Source organism: Harpia harpyja, chromosome 10 (genome assembly GCF_026419915.1).
Source record: "Harpia harpyja isolate bHarHar1 chromosome 10, bHarHar1 primary haplotype, whole genome shotgun sequence".
NCBI lineage: Eukaryota > Metazoa > Chordata > Aves > Accipitriformes > Accipitridae > Harpia > Harpia harpyja.
The window spans coordinates 5,519,864-5,545,116 of record NC_068949.1 but is presented as its reverse complement, the minus strand read 5'-3'; the positions used below and the strand labels follow the sequence as shown (position 1 = coordinate 5,545,116).

The 25,253-nt window shown below is 47.4% G+C and overlaps 1 long non-coding RNA gene across 3 annotated transcripts in view; it reads left to right on the top strand.

The window, feature by feature from the left end:
- The window catches only part of LOC128147244 (uncharacterized), a 145,031-nt gene that overhangs the window by 5,838 nt on the left and 113,940 nt on the right, over positions 1 to 25,253 (top strand). For 2 of the 3 annotated variants that reach the window (XR_008236974.1, XR_008236972.1), the window contains exons 3-7: positions 3,628 to 3,790; positions 4,771 to 5,050; positions 8,127 to 8,831; positions 11,621 to 11,795; positions 12,921 to 13,162. This is a non-coding gene — a long non-coding RNA (uncharacterized LOC128147244). The remainder of the gene's footprint in view (positions 1 to 3,627; positions 3,791 to 4,770; positions 5,051 to 8,126; positions 8,832 to 11,620; positions 11,796 to 12,920; positions 13,163 to 25,253) is intronic. The other variant, XR_008236973.1, reaches the window with a different exon arrangement.

Genomic DNA, 25,253 nt, shown 5'->3' with positions numbered 1-25,253 from the left:
TAATGGTTATGGAAGGCAAATGTTGCTTGATGATGTCACTTTTGTCCCAAAACACAGTCTTTTGCTCATCTATTCTGCATGTGTCTTTCTCTTAAAGCATTTTCCCCTTTGCTTCATTGCATGTAGAGCAACCTTTGCTGAGGAATGGTGGTGTCCTGAGGGTTAAGTGACCTAATTTCATCTGTCCTGCTTTCTTCTTTCTAACCTCAGAAGGCAGAGACCCTGAACTGAAAAGTATATAAAAAGATTCTAATTAGCACAGGACAAATAATAAAATAAGACCTTGCTTGAAAAGGGGATTGGTTTTAATTTTCTAAATTAACAAAAGGGTGGAGTTAGACCAAACCGCAAGTGTGGCACCTACTTGAATGCTCCACAGCATTTTTTTTTTTAAATTTTTTTTTTTTTTTGGCCTAATTCTTGGTAGGAAGGCTAGCTCCTGGGTGGAGTTACAGCTCTCATCAAAGAGTTGTCTTGTTTGGACATGTTGACAAGTCACTGATGTCCTTGTCAGCTGTAAATGTCAACCTGACTGTCAGGAGGCAGCTATGTATGAGAGAGGTGAAAGACTCTAGTCTCACCTCCTGCCTCCTCCTGTGGCCCACCTGTGACAGGCAGGAAAATCTTGCTTTGATGAGAGCTGGGAAGGCCACTGGCTCGTGGCTGAGCATGACATTGAGTCTTCTGGGGTGCAAAGAGGTTGTCCCAACCCCCCTCTCATCACGGGCTTGCTCAGAAGGTCCCACGAGGAGGAGCTGCTCTTAACCTGCCTTCAGCTTCCCTTCCATAGAAGACAGACACCCCTGGAAAGATGATTTTTGGGGTGGGCAGCATTGGAGGGCTCTTGGAAAAAGGCCCTGTGCATTTGGGATTAGACACATCACAGCTTGTAGCATCTTTGGCCAAATACCTTGTGAGCTGGTGCATTGTTGCCAGGTTGAGAGGAAGAGTTTTGCTGGGCACTGGGGGAACTCTTTCCTCCACTTGCAATTGTTCGGCTGAACCTTCATTCATCTTTATTGCTGTTTTTCTAATTCTTCTCTGGGCTCCTAATGACAGTGATTATACCAAATGTAGCACATTTCATGTACTGTGGAAATGATTTTCAGGCCCAAGTCTCTCTTTCAGTGCTTGGAGGATCGTTAAAAATACTGCTTTTTAGAAGTAAGGTTTTCTATCCTCCCCACTCTACTTCCAGTCCTGTGTTAACCTGCAAGGTAGTAGAATTGCTGACTTTATTATGTTGCATTAATTAATTATCTCTATAGCAACATGCACTGATGTCATAAATGTGGGCATTCAGCAGCACAGCTGAGTAGAAGAAGAGCTAATAGATAAATGGGGAGAGATGCTTTTTTTTTTTTTTTAATGCTCAAATATCTGCAGTAGTTAAGTAAACAGAAGATTACTGGTAAAGTAATATTTTGCATAGTTTCTCTTTCACTGCCCCATTCCCCTTTCGACTGAACCTTCTTCGTTACTTAGGTCCTGCATGTTCCTGCTAAAGAGGTTTTCCAAGCTGCTGGTCTGCCTCTCCACCTGCTCAAAGCATTGGGTTATCTCCTGCTTGCTTTTATACTGATATGTGGAAATGCAGGCAGCAGGGCTCCTCCTTGCAGGAGGAATCCCTTTGGCTTCAGCAAAGCCACGCTGCTAGGGATGGTTCTCCAGGGGGGTGGAAGGGCATGGATCTTGAGAAGGGAATACAGTTAATTTTGGCACTGTGGGAAGGTGACACAGTGCGAGACAGGAGATGTCAAGAGGCAGAGGAGCTGGAAAAAGTGAATTTTGGCTCTGAGAAGGCTGGGATGCTCTGCTCCGCTTAATGTGTGTGCGAGTAGTCGTGACTTGTCTGGCTTTTAGGAGCCGTGAGTTATCTCTGGAGGTCCTGGCCGGGCTGTGCTGCTCACTCGTCCCTGTCTTGGTGCTACTGTCTTGGGTAAAAGGCAGCAGAGAGGCGTCTGTATGAACGGTGCCTGTGCGTCGTGCTTGCGCTGAGCCCTCTGCAACGGGGCTCAGAGAGGGATTCTCTCTGCCTGTCTCCCAGGAGTTGTAGCAGATGTGGTGTCCTAAAAATGCAGCAGCAATGGTTTGCGATGATAGCTGCAAAACCATGCTGGGAAGAGGTCTAAGTAGTTGTTTCAAGGGAAGAAATATGGTAAGAAGAGACCATAATTGCACTGCAGGTCTAAAGCTCCCCGGAGGTTGAGACCTGGTGCTTTTCTAGCTCTTTTTTGGTCAGATAGTCTGTTCGCTGAACAGTTTTGTTTTGCTATTTGTTTGCCACCATCGGCTGTGAAACTGATCAATTCTTACCAGTGCAACACAGTGCTTGAGGAGTACCGGCACTCTCCATTGAATAATTTATTCAGTTAATCTATTTTGATTTTTGGCATTTGACAAGTCCCAGGCAGGGTACGGTACATCTCATCTGTGTGGAGGAGTCTCGGTATGCAGCGCTGCTATTTATACAGCATCCCGGCTATGGGAAGCGCTGTGCGGATGTGCTTGGCGGGGTGAAGGGCTTGTGATCTCAGAGAGAGCGTTTTAGGATGCCAGACGCTCTTGCGTTCTGCTTCGTACAGAAGGAAAAGACTTCGGGTTGTTTGCTTAGTTTTGCACTGAGGTGGAGCAGAGAAAATTCATGGCGCAGATGTGAGAGGCACTGATAGCTGAGCTGTTGGGCAGTCTCTTGGGATGACGATGTTGAGGGTTAAACCCCTTCTTTAGACCAGCCCAGATCATTTGCCACGCAGCATCTGCTGGGAAAAGAAGGCCCAAAATATTGCTGGTCTGCTGCGTATTTAGCTGCCATACGCAAGCCAGGGAACGTTTAACTCTGAGTGCAGGACACTGCACAAACCTCACTTTAAAAATAGTGCTCTCTGCCTGGGATATGTGCAGAAAGGGTTAAGCTGTAAAACAACCTGCCCTTTTCTATATAAATTAAAAAAAACTGTTAACATGGTAATATTTTTATTTCCGTAGAAAAGTGTTTATTTTGGTAGCGTGTACAAAGTTTCAGCTATTCTAAAACACCGAGATTTCACAGCCGAGCTTTCATGTTCCCAGCAGAGAAGGAGGTGAGATACTCAAAGAATCTCTGTTCTTATTTCAGCACTGCACTCGCCAGCCAAATTTTCAAAAGAGCCCAGTTTGCTGACATAAATGGGGTTGCTGATGTGCTGAAAGAGAAGGAAGTGCCGGAGAACATATTCCTCACTGGGTCCAAGTCTCTCCCATTTTATCTTTCTCTTCCATATGTTTCCCCTGTAATGAGAGGAATTATTTATCATTAAAGTGATATATAATTTAAAAATTAAAGTTAAAATTAATGAATGCTTAAATTAATTTACTGACAAAAATAAATGTCTGTCCTTCAGATCCTATAATTTTAATTGGAGTGGGCTACAGCTTAATTAACATGTATTGATTGTAGTCCTGTGCGCATCTATAGGTGGGTGGACTGTGTAGCTGTGTTGGGAGAAATTCTCCTCGCAGATGAAGGTGCGTTAAGATTTGCTGATAACATTCTCAGTAATTGTCTTGTGAAGAGACAGAAAAGTCTTTGGTCTCAAGCTGTTTTCTCTGCAGAAAGCTTAAACAAAGTATGTTGTTTAAAATTAGGGCTAAGAATTGGCACGGCCACTTTATAGATGGGAAGAGAATTCTGCTCCAGAAACATTAATGATCTGAATCATTAATTAGATGCATGAAGAATACAGAAAATTGGAGGGAAGTTGGAGCAAATAAAGAAGCTGACACAACTGGAAATTTTTGGGAAAAAAAGGTAGGCTTCAATTTGCTCTTGGCTCCCTACATTCTTTCCCCCGGGGCAGGAGTCCCTCGTTTCCCGGTGGGTGATGGTGGGGAGAAGGAGTGTGACAGCGTAGGGTGTCATTTTAAGGGAGGTGTTGGCAGATTGGCCTGCAGAGGACCACCTGCCTTGGGCTGCTGGGAGGAGATGACAACCCGAGCCCCCCACCGCCCCCAATCCAAGATGTTCTGGGAGCCTGTGAAGCTTCAGGGCGGGCACCGTGCAAAGCCCCTGCAAACGTGAGCCCGTAGGGTGAGGAGAGAGAAGGCAATCCTTGCTCCCTGGCACAAACCCTTCTGCCTGATGCTGAAGACTTTTTGCTTGACCTGTTCTGCACGGCAAAGGACCCACTCCCAACCTTTGCGAATCAATCTCTTTAAAGAGAACTCTGTATTCTCTGGTGTTAATATTTTATGTTTTGTCAATACTATGAATTAACAGAATGGAAGATGTGCTACGTCTCACCTTGCAGCTGCAGCCCGCGGGTTGCCTGGCCTCCTCTAAATGATTCAGGGCACTCTTCCCCAGGGACCCTCTGTTATACGTAGCGTGAGAGGTACTCACAGGAGCCTCTTGGCCCTTTGGGGCAGGTTTTGGTGTGCAAGGGCCATCCTGTTAGGGGAAGGGTTTGGGTAGCACAGGCCCCATAGCAACTGGAAAAAGGCTCTGGCAGCGTCTCTCGCTCCTAACCCTATGGATGCAGGGATGCCTGGAAAAGGGGGGTGCTTCTGGGAGGTCTATGGATCCTTGGAGCGTAGGGGACCATAAACCTACTGCAATGGGCAAGGTGATGTGCTAGGCTGTGAACAGAAGATTCCCGTGCTGTGCTGGCAGCGCTGTTTGCTGTTTTGCTGTCCCCATTTGAAGGCAGAGGAGATGGAGGGGCTGTGGGAGGGGTGCAGGGTGCCTTTGATCCCCTGTGCTCAGCACCCAACTCTGCTTGGCCCTTAAAGGTTTGTTGAACCCCAGCGGTGCCTCGGGACTTTGCACTGCGACAGGACCCGGTGGCAAGCTTGCAGCTCCTTCCCTTCTTCACTGCATTGGTTTCTGTAGCTGTGCTGGGCACCGAGGGCTCCTGGGCACACAGTGGCATGAACTGGAGGTTAGCTGAAATCAGCCTTCAGCGGGACCACTCGTAGGATGGTGAGCCGGCATAGCTCAGGGCCGACTGCCGGCAATTGTGTCTTGGATGTGTGTCTTCGGCACTGTGCTGTCTGCAAGGGAGGAAAGCCGGTGAGCGTATGTGTTTTCTTCTCTCAGCCTTGGGTTTGAGCAGTTTTTCTTTCCATAGTACAAGCTACTCCTTCTCCAGACAGGTGTTGGTTTTTTTTTTTAAATTGAATCATATAGGTGCAAAGAAAAAAAAAATCCCTCTAGTCTTGACTCACACCAAAATGTTTATAAACTCGGATTCAGGTTGCAGAGGCAAAGCGTAAAATAAAGGCTTTTTTTTTAGGGCTCATGAAGTCCCGTCTCCCCTGAGCTGGAAGAGCCTTGCAGCCTTCTTCTGTCACTGCTTTCCACGCAGGGGATGGAGAAGGAGCGAGTGGCGATGCTTTGGGGAGCCCTCCACCCCCTCTTCTGCACCTAAATCCAACTTGCAACTCAACGTGCCATTTCTTGCCTTGCGGTGGGGCAAAGTTATTAGAAAAAGCAGCCACAAACCTACTAGCTAATTAGGTAGTGACATTTAATATCACATACGAGTCATGTATGAGCCACTGGCCACTTGTGTCTGGGAAGTCCCTTTGCTGCTGGGGCGTGGGAGCACCAGTCCTTTCCGCAACCACGTATCCTCTGACCTATATCACCCCATACAGCCACTGTAGGCGATCCCATAAGCAATTACCCACTGGTCCCAGATACAGTGCTATGCAGGCTGCTATATTTACTACACGCAACAGGAGATGGGTTAGCCCTTGGGTCTTTTGGGTTCCTGAGCATTTTCAGGCAGGCATAATATTTTATCCATGTCTTCTCATATTTCACACAGCATGGTCTGTTGCTGCATGGGATAGGGATGTCCTTGCTCCTTCTGAATTTTGCTAATTAAAGTTTTCCCTTTAGCCTACATGCCCTTCAGAAGGGGTATTTTGATTCATCCAGCAGGGTTGGGTAAATGGAGACTTCTCTTCCAACTTGTCAATCCCATCCCTTGTGTTGTCCCTTTTTATTAATGCGGTGCACAGGCAATGCCTTCCTGGAGACTTTTTTTTCCTCCAATATATTGAAGAAATTCTACATCAGGAAGGAAAGTAACTTGCAATAATGACCCATCAGTGGGTATTTAAGATTGTTTTAATGGGTCACATTGATGTAATCTACACTTTTTCCTGGGAAGATCATATTGGGCCATAACCTTAATTCATATTTATGTCAGAAGAAAATATACAGTGGAGATGGCTCAGAAAGAGCATTTCCCTACTAAGCAGCCAGATATAAATGTATAGATCTTCTAGAAATATGCCAGGGTTTGGGGCGGGGGCAGGGAGGAATATCAGGTGTTTAGGATGTTTCTCTCTTGCATGGAAAAGTTCCTCAAAAACTGGTTTGTCACCTTGGGATGTAACCCAAGACAGTATGTGCTCATGGGCCCAGCAGTGTGCAAGGTTAAGCAACTTCAAGATTACCTTTAAGAGCATCTTTATCATATTCATCTTTTCTCAGTGCTCTGCTTTGCATGTGGCTTAGAGATGTGTGGGCATGAAAGATGCCCATAGGTAGTTTGGCTGGTTTAAAAAAAATTCAGAAGGGAAGGAGAGGCCAGAGTTATACAAATAAAAGCAATGGAGGTAAATATAATCAATAAGGTTTGACCTTCCAATCATGTCCTTATGCCCATTATTCCTTGTTGGTCAGACTCCTCTGAAGGCCAAGAGCCAGCCCATACAGGGATATTAGGGGCATTTAGCTTGTCTGCAAGAGAAAAAGATGAAAATTTTATTTAAACCCATCCCTCTTGGCCAGTACAAGCAGTTCTGTCTTGATCTGCTGCTGTAGGAAGATGAGATAAAGTTGCAAGTTCACTCGGTCAAGATAGATGAGGGTACAGGGGAAGGCAATGAAAATAATACAAATTACTGGAGCTGTCTCTGTGAGGCTGGGAGGAAGGAACAAACATGACTAATGCCGTGTGAATGATTTGCAGAAAATGATTTCTTCGACAAACTTTGCCTTTATAGAGGTAGACTGTCAAAGGCCACAATGCAAGTTTTCTGATGTGTTCACGAGTCAGAATTATTTAATGAGGAAATAAAGCAGCCGTCCCCCAGGCCTTCGAGCTGGGTTACCCAGGGGACTAATGCTCCTCTTGGCAAGAAAGAAATTCAAACACCGGCTCCAAGCGAAGAGCACTTGTTCTTGAGGTCGCTCCAAGCTCTTCCAGATAAAATTAGGCTCCTTTAATTTGACGCTTGTGGATTACAGGGAGTACGTATGCAATGCCATGAGATGTGAAACCTAAATGCAAAAAGGGAGTTGGTAGCACAAGCATTCAAGTGTTGACACTGGTGCTCTGTTTCTATAAATATTCCTAGTGGTTTATATCTATACACACTTTATATTTTTCCTTTTCTGATACACCGTCTTATTTTTTTGTTCTTTCCATCAGCCTTTGTGATACACCTGTGAGAAGAATCATTTATTCAGCCGTTTGTTTGGTGTGATTATCTCTAGCAGAAAGCCAACAACTAAAAATTAGTGGTTTTGCACAAATACAGGCTAAAGAACTAGACTTTCTTTCTTTTATTTTTTTTTAAGCTCATATAAATGCATATGTTGAAAAATAGGAGTTTAGGTCAGCTGAAATTATTTGTGTTGAACTCAACAAAAAATTACAACAGAAAGTAGCAATTTTGAAAAAATCAAACCACTTCTTTGTGCATTTTTGAAATGAGATCCTTTGACTTCTACTTTCTGAAGCGATGTTTGGAGCAAAAATGAAGCTAATGCTAACTTTAAAAGAAAGTTTGGCGCTTCCCCAGTGAACCGTTTTTTCCCATTTTTTCCTTGCTTTAAATTTTGTTTAGGAAGAAATAAGCAAAACTTTTTGAGCTGCCTCAGAACGACCCTACCCCCTTGACCAACCCCCCCCCCCCCCCAAATCCATTAATTATATGGTTATTAACTGGTTGAAGCCACCATGAACAAAAAAACAAGGCAAAAGGAAAGCCACCAAGCGCTTGACATTTTCATTCTAGCAAATATTTGCCTTTTTCATTTGGTTGCCCGAGCTCCGATTCAGGAAAACGTTACTAGCATGCCTAATGATGAGTACGTACTTAAATCCTTTTGGCTTCTCTCCTTTCAGGTGAGTCAGGCCATCTCTCCCCCTGAACGGGGAATGCTCAAAGGCTTCTTCATGGAGACCACTTAAATCTGTGGTCTGCTGGAGTACCTGCAGAGCCGTGGGTGAGGTCCAGCTGGGGAAGTCCTCCCATCTCAGGCATCCATCCCCTCTGGCTCTCAGGTGCCCACACAGATGCTCCGTGCTGTGACCATCCACTGGGGTGCAGGATGTGCCTGTGAAGCGTGACTTGAATTTTTGCTGCTCTGAAAATGGAGAATAAGCCACCAGTGTAAGCCAGGAGAAACAGGGAAGATAGTGATATTTGAGCAGTCCCAAGGCTGTCCTGGTACAGAAGAGGAGTGCCTTGAAATAACTTCTGCCAGCATTGCAGAGCCTGGAGGCATCTTGGATCCTGTTTTGCATGGCAAGGGACACCAAAAAAACGGATGCCACGGAGGCTGCTGGAGGAAGAGCATCTGGAGGGGAGGTGATGAGTGGCCTGAGCTGCAGGACGGGTACTGGGGACCTGGGCTTTGCTGCACCCCTGCTGCGAGAAGGCTTTGAAGCCTCCTCCCTGCTCACTGCACAGGTATAGCTCCTGCTAGCATATCCCAGGAGCAGCAAAATGGCTCGTGCTTGTGTGGAAGTTGCTGGTTTGAAGATTTAAGTGAAAGAGGACTGCATTTTTCCTTGCTTTCCCAACCAGGAGATTCATGAGGTAGCCGGGTGAGTTTAAGGGAACTTTGCAGTCTTTTCATCATGTTGATGGGTAGATGGATTTTGTTTCCTGGAGTATGTTTAAGACTTTAAATCAGGAGTACACTCTCTGCAATGGTTCCCTGCTGCTTATCAGCCTCTTAAGGCCTTGTGTGGTGGGTTGATGGCTGGACGCAGGTGCCCAACAAAGCCGCTCTATCTCTCCCCTCCTCAGCTGGATGGGGGAAAGAAAATATAACAAAAGGCTCATGGGTCAAGATGAGGACAGGGAGAGATCATTCAATTACCATCACGGGCAAAACAGACTCGACGTGGACAAATGAGGATATGATAGGAGAGGATAATGAGAAATAAAACCTAATCTTAAAAACACCTTCCCCCCACCCCTCCCTTCTTCCTGGGCACAACTTCACTCCCAATTTTCTCTACCTCCTCTCCCCACCTGCAGTGCAGGGGGATGGGGAATGGGGGTTGCAGTCAGTTTATCACAAGTTGTCTCTGCCACTCCTTCCTCCTCAGGGGGAGGACTCCTCACTCTTCCCCTGCTCCAGCATGGGGTCCCTCCCGTAGGAGACAGTCCTCCATGAACTTCTCCAATGTGAGTCCTTCCCATGGGCTGCAGTTCCTCACAAACTGCCCCAGCGTGGGTCCCTTCCACGGGCTGCAGTCCTTCAGGCACAGACTGCTCCAGCGTGGGTCCCCCACGGGGTCACAAGTCCTGCCAGAAAACCTGCTCCAGCGTGGGCTCCTCTCTCCGTGGGCCCACAGGTCCTGCCAGGAGCCTGCTCCAGCGCGGGCTTCCCACGGGGTCACAGCCTCCTTCGGGCATCCCCCTGCTCTGGCGTGGGGTCCTCCCTGGGCTGCAGGTGGATATCTGCTCCACCGTGGACCTCCATGGGCTGCAGGGGACAGCCTGCCTCACCATGGTCTTCCCCACGGGCTGCAGGGGAATCTCTGCTCCGGAGCATCTCCTCCCCCTCCTTCTTCACTGACCTGGGTTGTTTCTCTCACATCTTCTCACTCCTCTCTATGGCTGCAGTTGCTGTTGCACATTCCCCCCCCCCCCCCCCCCTTAAATACATTATCCCAGAAGGGCTACCACTGTTGCTGATGGGCTCAGCCTTGGCCGGCGGCGGGTCCGTCTCGGAGCCGGCTGGCACTGGCTCTGTCGGACATGGGGGAAGCTTCCAGCAGCTTCTCACAGAAGCCACCCCAGTAACCCCCCCGCTACCAAAACCTTGCCACGCAAACCCAATACACCTTGATTCATTACTCAGTATTATTTTTTCAGCCTAAAAAAAGCTTTAAAGACTTGTTATTGGAGAGATTAAAGTTACAGCATAAAAAAACTCACATGCATTTTGTTTTCGCACGGAAGATGCTTTTAGTATCATATTTAATGTTCCAAACAAAACCATTGCTTATAGCGAGCTTTGCAGCCTGCATGCCTTTGAAAGGGTAGATATGGACCCTGTTTGATCTTGTGCTATTTGGGGCTTTTTATTTGCATTTTGTGGCTCTTATCTTGTAAACAAAGACTCCTTTATACGTCTGTAGATCAGGATGTCACCCACAGAGCTCTGTGGAAATGGGAGACTGCTCTGGAAGGTGCAAGACACAGGTTCAGGGGCAAATGGAAATCGGGGATGTAAGAGCACTTTTGCTTTGAGGTTTGGCTCATTGCAGCAGAGACTAGAGGTAACTGTTTTGTTTTTCTCACGTCATGTGATTTCTTGAAAAGGTTCCAGACTGCACCTGGCAGACTAGGGGGGGTGAAGCCACTGCCAGCATGGTTGTTGCTGGTGAATTGGCTGGAAATTTGCAATGCCTCATCCAAAATGCAGAGAGGTGCGATAGTTGCCCCTGGGCACTTGGCCTCTGGGCATGGTCCCAATGCCAGGGGCCAGGGAAATAAATACCGCCCACAGATCTAACTTCAGCCGTGCATCAGAGGGCAGGGAGAAGAGGAAGAGGGCAGTGCAGAAGAGAGCTTTTTCATTTGTTTGCTCAAAGGATGCATCATGCTTGGAGCTGCAGGTCAGATGGGGTGGTTGTTAGGGGAGGGCTCTCAGTTTATTGCAGGCTCGCTCTTGGCATGCAGTGACCTAAGCCATTGGAAAGCTTGTGGCTGAGAGCTGCTTAGGAGGCTTTCTGCTGGTGGCCGATGCCTGCTGGAGAGAAAAACCCAACGGAAGCAATGGGGAGGCTCTGAGGGTCCTCCTGCACAAGCCACTTTGTCTTGTGCCACCACGCAATGTCACGCACATCCCTGGGGCACAGGGCAACCCTGGGTGGCCTCCGGTCCTGAGCCCTTGAGTGCCAGTACCCAGTGGGATGGGAGACAGGTACCCCCTGGTCCTCTGAGAGGCAAACTCACTAAAAAGCCACCTTCCAAATCCGGCTGTCTCCAAAGCCACCCCTGCATGGTGGCAGTGCTCTCATGGTGGCAACCAGAGCATCGGCTCTCTCGGCACAAGTGCACAAATGGGAGGGTGCAGGAACGAATCAGGCGGTTGCTGCTGTTGTGTGAGAGCAAGTTTTTCTAATGTAGTTATCTCTTGTTTCTGTAAAGGTTATAAAAGTAAATAATCCTGCTATAACACAGTGTCCTCGCAGCCCGTGCATAGCTCCATGGATAACTCTTCCTGAGGCTGACTTGTGGTGATTAATACACTACAGAGGGAAATTATTTTTTTTAAAGTGAGCAAAGAACTAAAGCTGAGAACGTGCCTTGAAGAAGCTTGTTCCCTTCATGTGCCCTGTGCTCCAGGCTGATTTGCTTTTGTTTCTTCCTCCAGCATTAACTGGGGGAACTGCTGTGTTCTTTTCCTTCCTCCCTTGCAACGTTGATCCCCAGCACTGTGAGGATTAGCAAGTGGCCAAATGCATCAGGATGTGACCTTGCTCTGCCATAAGATCCCTCCTCACAGGCCTGGGCTGCCTTGGGTAGCAGGCAGCATCCCCATGGACCAGGTAAGCAACATCAAGCCTCTTTCTGCACCCCCATGTAATGCCAGGGGAGTCTGGAGAGGGACTGGGGCCAGGGAGGGGATGTTAGCAGGGATGAAGCACAGAGCTGGGCAGGAGAGATGCTGGCCCTGTGCAGGAAGGGCTGAAGTGTATCACCCCCTCCCTTCCTGGCAGTTGTGCTGTGCTGAATTAATATTTATGCTGATCCTGTCTCTGTAATGGGTCTTTTAGCACTCTTCCAGAGAGCTGTATTGGGTAGTGCCTTGGGCTGTAGCCAAGGAATGGAAGACCACTGGGAAGTAGGTTGGTGCTGCCCAATGTTTCTCTGAACAGCATGGCAGGGTACCAAGTACATGCAATATAGCTGCCAGGTATCTTATGTCCTAGGTGCATAGCAAAATGCATCTCTGTAATGTTCAAACACAGTTAGCTCATTACCACCACCATAGTCTTCTGCTCAAAGCACAGAGTGAGGCATACTCCTGTTTTACAAAAATAAGAAGAGCAATGAAAACTGCCCGTTTTTCTTGAAAATTCTCAGTATTTCACCCCTTTCTCTCCATCCCATATGCGTAAATTGTCTTGCATGGGATTTAAGTTCTCCAGTTTTGCGTTCGCTAATTTACCAGAAACGCTTTGTCTTTGTGGACCACAAATGTTCCCCTTAGCCATCCAGCTCTATTTGCTCCCCACAGACGTGGCTTCTCCAGAACTCTCCAGTTAGTGGTCAAATCTCTTTTGACCTTTGAAAGCTTTGGCTTGGGAGGGAGAACTCTTCCACCCCAGGATGGATGCTGCTCTCTGTGCAGGGATGCTGCAAAATAAATTCCACCATGAGGAAGGGAGAAGCACCTAATCTTCCTGCTCTCTAGATTTAGCTGTGCCATTAGCTGGACCCTGCACATAAAACTAATTTTATAATTTGTAAACGTAGCTGAGTGGGTTTTATAGAGGAATGTCGGGAAGTGATGAAATACCTTCAATAGATTTATAAAGAAGTTTAATGCATAAAGCTCTCTCCCCGCTTCCACCCCCCTTCCTCTGTCCTGGAGTTGCATACAACAGAAAACATGTCCACGGTAAGGGCTTTGTGGCCAGCACTCAAGCCTTTAATTTTGCTTTTACAAGACAGTTTTATAACGTCAAGAAGAATGGAAAAGCTGCAAGGCATGCACGTTCAAGATGCTGTGCTCCTGGAAAGCTTTGGATGGGCTCCAGGCAGTGTTTGGTGGCAAAGAAAGATGAAGGTCTTGGAAAGAAAAAAAAAAATCAGCCAAGCGCTCATCCTGCAATATTCCTGTTCTTGTGAGCTGGGAATGTCGTTGGAGCATGGGAAAAAAATGTGTTCCTGCAACGTCACGTGTCTGGGGGTGAGTTTTGATTGTATCAAGAATAGCTTCTTCTGTTCCACCCTATTGAATTTTCCTTATGTAATGAAAATAAGTCATCCCGTGATGTGCAAGACTAAAAAGCCTGTTTTTTGCTTGTGGTTGGGCTCATCATGGAGTTCCTGTGTGGTTTCTTTGGAGTTTAACAAGGGAGAAATTCCCAGTTGCTGGCTATTTCTCTGAATCAGAAAAATGTCTCCCCTGTCTGCTTTCACCAGGGAGGATGACATTTGTGGTACCCGGTGGTTTTTTTGGAGTGGATCTCTTCTGTTCTTTTTCAATGTAGTTAAAATGGACTGACAGGTTTGGAAATGATTAGTGAAGGGATGGACAGATGGATGTTGTGACCATGTGTACCCTGTTTCCTTAGGAAACTGGGCTAGCAAGCGTGCCCGGATGCGTCACAAAACACCCATAACACGAACGCCTGCCTCAAACAGCCCTGGCCCTGTACGAGGGCTTTATGGGGTCAGGCAAAGGGTTATGGATTTAGACATCTGGATTAGAAAGCCAGGGCCAGGCTGATAATCAGCATTCATAGAGCAGCCTTATCATAACTGGCAGCAGCCCTCCGCTCCCCCTCTTCATCGCCCAAGGACTGAGCAAAAGCGTTGGCCAACTTTCCTCCTTAGCTCTCTACTGGGGATTATCAGAAGATCTCGCCTGGTGTGGAGAAGGCTCCTCCCAGGCCAGCTTGCCCATCTCTGGCTCGGCAGCTTGCAGATTAATCTCTGCGTTAAGACCTTACATACCTGAAAAGTGTTGGAGGGTGGCTCAGTGCTGGAAGGATTGCCTGAGTGTATTTTTCCACTCCATCTCTCTGTTTTTTATGTTCTGGGTTGTGTTTTCTTTTAATGATTCCCAGCTTGGACTCTTCCCTGATTTTTCTTCTTCTTTTTTTTTTTTTTTTTTTTTTTTTTACTGTCTTTCTATTGAACACTGATGGAAAAAGAGAGTGCTTTCCTCCTGCCTACTTAAATCTTTGGCTGACTTGCACGGAAAAACAGTCACACTTACTGCAGCTCCCAAAGCCTTCAAATCATCAGGGCAGAGGGGAGGAGGGAGACGCAGAGGGAAGGAAATCATTTGTATAGGCGTAGAGTGAAGAATCACTTTCCTTTAAACTGGTGATCTGTCTGTGTTCATACAGATTGCTGTCTCTGATCTTTTTTTCTCTGCCCAATATCTCTTTTCTATTATCTTTCCTCTGCCTTTGCCGTTGGATCTGTGCTGCGTCCCTTTTTGCTGGGACGTCTTGCTCCCAGGAGAGTTTGAATAAGGACACTGGGACTTGAAGATCCAGGTTATTGACAAGAAATCATTACTGAAACCTTTTAATGCATCTTCTGTAATTGATACAGCAATGGAGGGAGGGTGGTTTTTCCTGTAGAGGCAGGGTTTTTTTTCCCCCCTAATGTCTTTAAAAGCACTGAACATGGTATCCTCCAGCCATTTACTGATGGGTTAAAAGGTATTGGTGCCAGATGCTTTGGGGTCTGTAAATATTGCCCTGTTTGCTACTTGTAGGTGAATACACTTGCAGGGAAGCAGATGGAGCCCAAAATACTGAGCAGCAGAAGACCCTGAGGGGCAGAGAGCTCACTCCCAGCTAAGCACCATACTCTGCGTAGTGTTGGGGTTCCCCTTTTAGCTACCAAGCTGCTTGTCGCCCGTGCATGGCTACGGCCTGAATTGTGGCTCTATTGCCCTGAGTTAAGCTGGGTGGATCCTACAAGGGAGAGAGCAAGAGAGGTGCTCTGAGTGGGGCTGAAAACACCCAAACCTCTTATTTGGGCCTTTGGGGGCAAAAACCAGCCTGGCTGGGGCAAGGACAGTGGTGTTGGTGTCCGTAAGGAGCCCAAGGAAGGGAGGAATGGGGGTCCATCGGGGTGAGCTTGGCAAAGCCCCCATTTCCTCAACCAAGACTATCTTCTGACCATCTCCCTTGGCTTTTTGCTGGCATCTGTTGCTAGGAGATAGAAAGCACGGTCCCTTTTGAAGCATCTTCAGCTGCCCTCCACCTTCCTGGAGAGCTTCAGCTTTGTGCAGTCTCTCCGCTCCTTTCCTCCGTTCAGACCCATCCCTTTCATCTTTCTCCCCTTGCCTCTGCACACCGGTCAGGAAGGACTTGCCGTGTCCTCCTGCTGCAACGTGGTGCTGTGCTTGCTGTAGGGTGCTTGCTCCAAACGGTGCTGTGAGCCCACTCCCGCTTATTTTATTTAGCATGGGATTCAGCAGCAGACACCTGTCTGTGAACTTAACTCCTGTGCCAGATGTTCATGTTCCTCCCCAAGGATGGAGGAGCCAGGACTAAGAAAAAGCAGCCCCTCTGGCATGTGTGTGACTTCTTCTGCATGCAGATATGGGCTACACAGGGAACCCCCCCCACCTCCTTGGTCAGGACTTTGTCTTCAGGATGTGCAACAGCTTCTTAGCCCTCAGGGGCATTTCTCTGCTCTGTGGGCTTTGCTCGGGCATCAGCCCTGCTTCAAATAAAAGCTTTATGGTGCTGCTGTTAGGAAGCCAGACAGAAGACGGGGTTTCCCTTCAAGGGTTAAAATAAAAAGGGAGGTGAAGGATACTGCAGAAACACAGATGAGAGAAGGGATGCATATGTGGGTAGGGACGTTTGCCCCAGTTTTGGGCTCTAAATCATTCTGTGTGCCTTTAAAAATAAAATAAAAAAATCAAGCAAAATGTATAAAGAAGGAGAAACCTGTTCTCAGTCTTACAGACATGTGCTTGCAGCCTGCTCCCACAGCCGCAGAGCTGCATACGCAGAGCAGGTGGTCACTTAGGGCAGCAAAATGTTTAGTGATTGCCTAGCGAGTAAGTGACATTTTCCAGCTTGCCTAAGGATGCAAGAAAAATGCATACATGTCTCCACCGGACCCATGAGCCGGCGCTGACCTATATACATGCACAATTATATGCACAGGCAGATGCCCGCTTCCCCACCTCGGAGCAAGGGGCTGAGCCTGGCATGGCCGTGTGCCAGGACAAAAAATAGCCGTCGTGGAGTTTTTCCTGAGAAACTTCCCAGATCCAGGGATGTCAGTGGAGGGCAAGGGCTCAGCAATAGCTCAGCAGGGCTGGAGCGATGTGTTTAGCTGAGCTTCTGTTTATTTGCCTTTGGAGTGAGGGATGCAGCCGGTTTTGAGGGAGCAATGAAAAAGCAAGCCAGTCTCCCCTCTCTGCATCTGTTAATGTCCACTGAGCGAGGGGCTCTCCCCGCTACAGCTGGTGACCTGCCTTGAAGGCAACAGGGCTGGTACCCCTCCGGTGCTCTCTCCTCCTCCTGTCCACGCTGATTTACCATTCCCCATATTTCATTTCTATCATGGCCCACGGCAGCCACATTTAGTGATTGCTTCACACATTCATCATACTGCGGGTGTCACAGCATGATGGCTGGTGCTTTTGTTTGATTTCCAGAAAACCTCCCCCTAAACCACCAAACTCCAAGCCAAACCAGTTTTAACCTACCTTTAAAGCTGAGATTGCAGGAGAATTTTCCATGGGAAGTGGAGAAAGTTTTAGTGATTTCTTACTCTTCCCCTTTGCAGCCTCACCCTAAGATTTGGTTTCAACATTATGGGCACTGAGTTCTCAGGGAATGCTTTGTTTTAGAGCAATAGCAGTATGGAAATGAAAAATAAGGATCGATCTCAAGAGCTAAACTGAGGTGGGTAAGTTAGAAAGAAACTTTTCTGGGAACTTCTTCCTTTGGGCCAGGCTGTGTAAGTGTTAACTCAGGATGGTTGGGGTCAACTTGGAGGCATGTCTTGCTTTATCACCAAGTGGTTCTTTTGCTCTACCACACCAGGCCAGCATCAGCTGTTTGAGCCTTAATTCCACCTGTTCTTCATGTATGGAAAGGGGAAAGCTCACTGTAGAAGGAACAGCAATAAACCCCAATTTATTCTATAAGGAAGGGCTCATCCTACCTGGCTCCCCAGCTGTGGGGCAACACATAACCCTTGCCATAAATGTGTTAAGCTCCATGCTAGAAGCAGCAAGGGCTTTCTGCTCCTCTACGCTTTCTCCTGCCCACCGTCATGCTTGGGAACATACTACTTGTGTCAAACTTGAGCGAGACAAACTGCTCTCCCCACACCCCATCCCTGGGCAGCTGTCGGCTGTGCGGCCACCCTTCCGTCCCACTTAACCACTCAGGCTAACGAGGGAAATCAATCATGCCGCCCCGGGGCTGGCCATCCATCTCTGCCAGTGCTGCCCCTTCCTCGGCAGCTCTGGAGGGGCTGGGGGAAGCCTGGCCACCCCTAAGCCTGAGCTTAGGTTCCCCACGAGCGTCTTGCAGGAGAAGGGCGCAGGTCGGAGGGAATTGCAGTGCTGCAGTTAAAAGCTAATACTTCAACAGTGCTGGATGCTTTGCCGTTGCCCTCTCCCTTTAGCTAGGAGGCATTGGTGCTAGATCTGCTTGTTTCTGGCTGAAAGAAAACCCATTACAAGACCACCTTGAGTCCTCTGTAGCAGGCACTTCTCTGTTTTAGCAGAAACTGTTGGCTCAGAAAAGCCCCAGCAACCCAGAAGAGTAAAATCACAAATGAAGTGAGTTGTATTGGAGGACGCTGGCCATTTGCTTTATTTTTAACACCCAATTTCTGCAAATCCCCTGTGGAGGTGCTTGAAAAGAACATATTTCCCCTTCTATTTTCCTGCTAGTTTTGTCATTCTGACAAATGGTTGATGTGTTGTTTGTGTTTCTAATGCTGCTGGAAATGGTTGCGGCTTTCTTGTCTTTGAGTTGACACCAAATGCGATTTCTGCAAAGAAATGAGAGTGGCTGGAGATAACTGTTCCTCTGGCCCTATTGCACCCCACTACGATTTGCTCTCCTACGAATAACACCTGCCTATTTTACATCTTGACAACAGCTTTCCTTATTTATTGAAAGGCTAGGGATTCTCTGAGAATATTTCCATTTTTCTCTGCTATTTCTGGCAGTTGCGCTACAGCAAATTGGCCTCCAGCTGCACCTTTTCTCCTCCGTTTTGGCTGAAGGGAGCCTGTCTTGCTTGCTGGGCGATGAAAAACCATCCCAGGAAATGGTACCCAGTCCTGCAACGAGCCATTGGGGATACAGTATTAAAATAATGCCTTACTTGGCAGTGATGCAATGGCACGTGGGGGCAATATTGTGTTCCTCTGCACTGGCTTGTAGAGCGCTGGCACCCATCCGGAGTTAATGGCCACCAAAACAGTGATGTACCCCTTTGCCTCTGCTTTTGGTGACATGAAGGACAGCTTGCACTTGTTGCTGTCAAGAGGAGACCGAGTTGGAGCATGAGAAGTTTGTTATCCTGCATGGAGTGCAACAAAGCTGCTGTTGAGCTGGAGATCTGGTCTAGGTCATCGGTGAGAAGGGGAGAAAAGCATGCTTACACAAGGCAGAAAACAGTTTTTGCTGGGCTAACAAACATTTTTGGAGAGGTTGAAAAGCAGAGTTGCTCTTTGACAGAGTCTTTTTTTTAAATGTCAGCCTAATAGCAGCTGCAAAGACACTGAGTTTCTGTGCCTCTGCTTTTCTTAAGGTGAAATATCGAGGCGCTAACCACCTCCCAGAAATGGTTAGGATGGCGATTGCCTCGCAGCCAGGTTTGAGCCGTACCCTGGGTGAGTCCTCAGGCAGTTGGCTGCATTTATTAATCTGTCCCTTTTTCACTCATATTGAAGGAAGGCCATACTAAGTACCAGCATCTAGTTAGAAAATGAGAAATACTAGTGGCATGAAAGATCTAACATTATTAACACTGTTAATCAAATATTTAAACACAATAGCATAAAGTTTAGTTTCCGTAAAGCTCTGTGGATTTGCTCACCATACCCTATGTATGTATATTGATGTGATGTTAGCTTTTTCCATCTTTTGAAAGCTCTTCTGGTATTCTGGCTCTTACTAAATGAGCATTAAATGGTCCGAATGGCTCCTTGGCTGGCTCTCTTAGAATTCTTGAATCCAAGTTCTCTAGCCTTGATCACCTAAATATATCTTGCTCTTGTAGTTGCCACATTTTGCCACTTTTGCATAATCTTTAGTTGTTTTGAAGTCCATGGATTGGACTTCTTCCCCAAATGCTAAGTGAAACAGCAATATTTACATCTCTCTTCACCAGAAAAGCAGGAATGAAACCTCTTAATGTCCTCCACTCCACTGGACATAGCTTTCTCCTTTTGCAGTATCAGCTGCTGTCTAACACCAAATAGGATAATATTTAATCTGATGGACATCATATGGTTTCACAAAGTGGTATAGCGTAATTGGAAAAAGAAGAACGGTTCAGGATTACGGTGAGACAACTCAGCTAAGATGTAAACTGAATACATTACAAAGCACTACGGGACCTGCTTGTGCTCCAGAGCACTATTTATGATCTTTAACTGATTCAAAACAGCTGACAGGATAAAAGACGAGCCTGTCTCTGTTAGTTTGCAATTAGGCACTCAGCTCACAAGCATTTGTTTTCTAGGAGAGATCACTGCTGGCGATCGTATAGCTCGTGTTTTCCTTGAAGGGACACCAGAGCTGGACCAAAGAACTGGGGCTGGGAAAGGGCTGCTAACATGATAAAAGAAATAAAGCTCGTGTGTTTGGAGGGAAGGCGAGGAAAGCCTAACTTAATTAAATTAGCAAAATGAAAGCTGAGGAAGATAGCTGCCTATAAATACATTGGCGGAAGATGGGGAGGGGTGAGCATCAGCAGAGGAGAACTATTTATGCCTGAGGACAGTGTTGGCACAAGAACAAATGTACGTAAACTGGCCCAGAATAAATTCAGCCTGGAAATTGGAAGATCATTTCTGACAATTAGAGAGCAATCAGACTCTGGACCAGCCTTCCCATGGGAACAGAGGGGATAAAACCCTTCCTGCTTTTAGCAGGAGCTTGCAGGAGGGCCGGGATCCAATGAACCAGGGATGCCCTGTAGTCCAACTCTCCTCCTTTCCTTATTTTCCTATGATTTCTGCCTCAGCCTCATATTTATGCCAATTCTCATCACGTCCCACCCTCCTCCCTGTCCCCTGATATGTATCTCGGTTGCTGGCTTCATTCCCTTCTGATGCAGGTGGCTTTCTTCTAACTGTAATAACTTTCCTGCGTGGTCAGGAACCTGCAGTATTCTTGGTACTTTTTAATTTTTTATCTCTGTGACCAATCTCTCTTTGTCCATTTGTCCTTCTTGCATGGAGGAGGCCAGGCAGGGGACAGATGGTGTCCTCCAGCCAAGGTGGCTCTGCCAAACCCCACACAGGTAAAGAGACTCCCTGGAGGGGACTCTGCTATGTCCTGCTTGATTTAAATAGGCACAAAATGGTGATTGGCGCCTGTTTCCAGCCCTTGCATAATATGGCCCTGAAAATAACTCACCCCACTGATGGAGAAGGGCTTTTTGGAAATCCAAAGTACTCCATTTGCACGCCTGGGAGCCACAGATGCTGAGTAGCCTTGGGAGGCTGATGGCAGTAGTTTGCAATCTGAGCTCTGGGAGATACCCTGTTTGCACAATTCTTTCTAGGACAGGAAACGAGATGCTTCATAATACCCTAACTGGCTTTTTGTGTGCCTTTGCTCGTGTTTCCCTCAAACTCTTGTGAAGGGGATGCGGACAGTGAGGTCGCTGAGCTCACCTTGTCTACAGGAATGTTTCCAGGATGGTGTCAGTGATGCTCTTGGCTCATGAGATTGGATGTTTCTGTTTCATTTAGGTGCAGCAATGAAGCTTATATGTTTAAGTTGCCTTTTTGCTAAAAATATGGGCAGTGGATGGATGCAAGTGGGTGTGAGGAAGAAAAGGGATTTCTTTGCTTGCAGCATGTACCCATTATACTAGGCCGGAGCGTTTCTTCATTTATTACCATAATAACTAGAAAATGCACTGTGAAACTTCCCAAAAGGCTGGAGGCCTTGTGAGGAGAAGCGTAAGACCAAAATCCTCCTGCAACCAAATCATAATGTTGAATCGCAAGTGTCATTAAGAAAAAAAAAAAATTAAAAAAAAAATCTTTGTAGGGTATTAGGTAAGCTTTCTGGATTATCTAAAGAAATCTTTTCAGCAAGGTAGTTGAAATACTGGATTTTCAGGGGAATTAAATGCCTGCCTGTGTGTGTTTTGGGCACCTAATTCCTCTAAGGCCTTTAAAAACGCCTGCCTTCATTCATATTCTCTGAGTGTCAGCGCCTAACTAGCCTTAGCCGCACGCGTGCTACATCAGATATTCAAACAATTCCTCTTGATGAGGGAGCAAAGCTTTGCACTAATGCTTCTATTCTGCATGTACGCAGCTCTTGCAAAGGACTTGCAAGTGCATCTGTTTGAACTTTACACTGCCTTCATTTCATTTCAATTATACATTTAGTTATCATTATGAATCTTATCACATGTGGAAGTTGAGGAGGGGGGATGTGGAAGTTCTCAGGCAGCCAAAATAAAACCCCTTCACTGTGACGCTTCACCTCATTTCCTAACCTACTGCCTCGCATCTCAAAAGGATGCATTTCTAACCCTGTTAATGCCCATCTTCTGTAAAACTCTATTCCCCCTCCCTGCCATTATTGCAGGTTTTAGATTCATTCTTATAAATTCTTTTTTCATAAAGCAAAATAGAAAAGATATCTGATCAGAATGCATTAAAAAAATAATCCTAAACAATACAACCAACCAAACTAATTTAGTAAAGCAACAGTTTGCACACATCAAGGTTTTTTAGTCCCTTAATGCTTAGACATACAATTGGGCTGCAGGTAAAGTTGACTAAATCATTTATGGAAGGACAAAACCATGGACTTTCTCAGCAGAGTAGGAAGCCTCTGCACACTGGGCTTTGCTGGGTTTCCCTCCATGCTGAGGGAGAACTGAGCGCCCAAGCCTCGTGCATGGGTCACTGAGGAAGGGCTGTGGGGCCACATGAGCTGCCTTCCCCCAGCTGAGAGGAGCCAGCCTTGGAGAAGGCTTGGTTTGGGTCCTGGCTTCCCTGGCAGCATCAGGGAGGGATTCAGGCTGTGAGCTCCCAAGCTGCAGGGCTCTACCCAGGACAAATCCCAGCAGTGAGGTGAGTGATGCTGTGGGGACAGCGCTGGGGTGGCAGTGGTCAAACTTCTCTTTGATGGGGCAAGATCTTAAAGGGGGTGAATTGGTAAGAATTTAATTTGCAAAAGTTCCATCTGCTCCTTCAGACTCCTAGCCACTGCATTTTTTTGGTATGGACCCATAGGATATGGCCCCAAGGCAGCTTTATCGTTGTCAGAATTGTACATGTTCTGATCCCAACCAGGTCAAACCTCATATGCCAAGTATGAGGCAGCTGGGATGTGTCTTGTGCTCCCCCCGAAATTAAGCCCCTTGCCTCATGCATCTGTAGAACGACTTCAGAGTGCTGCGTATCCTGTTTTTTCTCAATTCCTGCCTTTGTTGATTAGGGTCCTAATGTAGCAAAAAGAATATTGAAATTCTCACGCCTTCTCTCTATTTATTTAGTGTTATCTTGACTCTGCTCAGTCAGGGTGCCTGAACATTAAGATTTTACCAGCTGTAAAATGCTGTGCAATGCATGGGAGTGTTTCTGCTTGCAGCCCCCCGAGTGCAGGCAAAGAGTAAATCGGTAATTCTTTGGTAACTCAACCCCAAAGGCAATGCTGTGCTCAGCTCCAGCTGCTCTTCCATGTGCAACCGGTCCGATTCTCATCTTCTCCTCCCACTGCCGTTACCCTAATGCGTTGCTTCTGAGATGCTGTCCTAAAGACTGTTTTGGGGGGAATATGTTAGTTGAGGTGGAAACCAGGCTGAGTTCCTTGCTGGAGCTCTCAGCTGAGCTGCCCTCCTTCATGCATCTCCGGTGCATCTATCTGGTAGTGTAAAGGAAAACGTCATTCATTTTCAGCCTAATCGCTACTGAAGTGTTGAGCTCCTTCTCCTGATGGCCAGCAGCAGTCTAGGAGATGCCAAGACAACTTATGTGTCGGTCAGGGCTGTGGGAAGCGGTCACTCTGGCTGGTGGGTGCGATTTGCTTGCAGGTGCTGCAGTGCGGCTGCCAGTTTGCCCTGGGACCAGAGCTATGAGGCTTTTTGCCGTTGCCTTTATCCAATATTGGGGCAATGCCCTGTCCCCCTCTTCAGTAATAATTACTGACTCTTGTCCACAGTCTTGAGATGAACTGGTGTCTCCATGCCAGTGCTGTCAGCTCTGTGTCCCCTCCAAGGCTGTGTGGGGACAGAGCGGGCAGCAGGGAGCCCCGGGGCTGGCTTCGGCTGCTGCTCCGCAGGTGAATGGGGAAAAAGAGGAGGATGGAGGAAGAACGGCTGGAGCGTGTGGTCGGTATGCTCACGTGTTTATCGGCAACCCCTTCAAATCTGGACTGACATCTATTGCTGCTGGTGCGATCCTGGCAGAGGGGCCACGTTTGTCCCTTCTGCAGTCATTCCTGTGACCTGCCGCTATGGCGTGCTTCCAGGAAAGTCATCAGGTACTAAAAATAACTGGGGAATAGCTGATGGTGTGCCTTCTCTCCACGTGTTTGTGGAATTAGCCAGGAGGCTGACTGCAGCCGGGCCCACTGCTGCCTGTGGATGGCTGCTGTCCTGTCCTGCTGGGCAAGGACAGGAGTCTGCTGGTCTCCTGAACAGGACCTGGAGGTCACAGCACCTTGGTGTTGCTCCACGGTTTCACTGCCACTCTTGCTAGGCTGTCAGAGGCAGTTTTCCTATGAAACCAGGCATTGACAGGCAAGTCAGCTCTTCCAGCACTGGTTGCGTTTGTTGCCTTTTGCAGGCATGGCGTCAAATCTTTGGCACAGCTTTGCTTGAGTCTCTGGATGAGTAGAGGCTATGGGTGTAACTTTACATCAGAGGGACTGAAGTCTACCAGCTGTTTCTCCCCTCGCCCTCGAGTGGGAGTGAGGAGCTGGTGTCCGGACTATCTGTAGTCTAAAGCACAGCACTCCCTTTCCTTATCTGTGAACTGATGATGGCTGCAAATACCCTTAACTTTCTCCTACAGGACAAGCCAGAATTTCTGGAGTTCCCCACAGGAGAGGAAGAACCGAGAGCTTGCTGTGTGTGCTGCAACCGTCTTCTGTCCATTGCGTGACTAGAGAACTGGGCTTGCAAATCGCTTTGCTGCTTTTCTCCCTCTCCATGTCTTTATTTGTTGCTTGTTATTGTTCAGGATATCGTCCTCTTCACCGGCCTTTCCTGCTAGATGATGCAAAGCCAAGTGACACAGGGCTCCAAGGAGGATGAGTGAGCTGACGTGGACCTTGCTGATTCAGCTGGGCTTCTTTGGTGGTGAGGTCTGGAGGTTACAGCTGTGGGCTTATTCTGATGCGGCTGTGAGTTATAACCACCTAATAAAATGCCTTGGGTGCTCAGGGTGCTCTGTGGCAGGCGGAGGAGGTGGTCTGGACACGGCTCCCTGTGTTAAACAGCTGGTTTTTTTCTGGCCTTCATCTGAAGGGACCTGTGCTCTGTGACCTTGTGTGCTGGGTTGCAAATAGCAACATGCTTTACCTTAGCAAAGCACATTCAGTTCTTTAATCAGCGATAGCGACGACCATAACCTTGCTCGCAACAGCTCTCTGAAACGACTACGCTTTATCATCCATGCTAAACATATTCAGCCCTGGAAACTAATGATGGGGGGAGGCATCTCCATCCCTGTTTGTGGAAAAGGGGCTCTTCCTATGTCTCGCTGGCATGGGGGGCTACGTGCTCAGGGTTACTGTGTCAGCTAAGCCCTCATCATCTCCTTGGATGTGTGAAGTCCTTTGGCTGGAAACACTGAGCACCGTGGCAGTGCAAACCAGGTTCAAGGGTTTGTCAAACACTGCAGCTGGGGACATAGATTTGACTGTGCTCAAGCTCTGCTTTTCTGCTCTGGACTTATCTCTGCTTTTAATTCAGCTGTGGTATTTATGACTCTTGCCCTCTAATTATAGGTGATATTTTTCTCAGCTTCTCTTTCTGGGAAACTTGTCTGCGTGTGTGACTAGGGCTGCGTGTCCTCCGTGCCCGCCTTCATTAGGAAGCGGGATGTGATTCCGCTCGCCTTTTCCCAC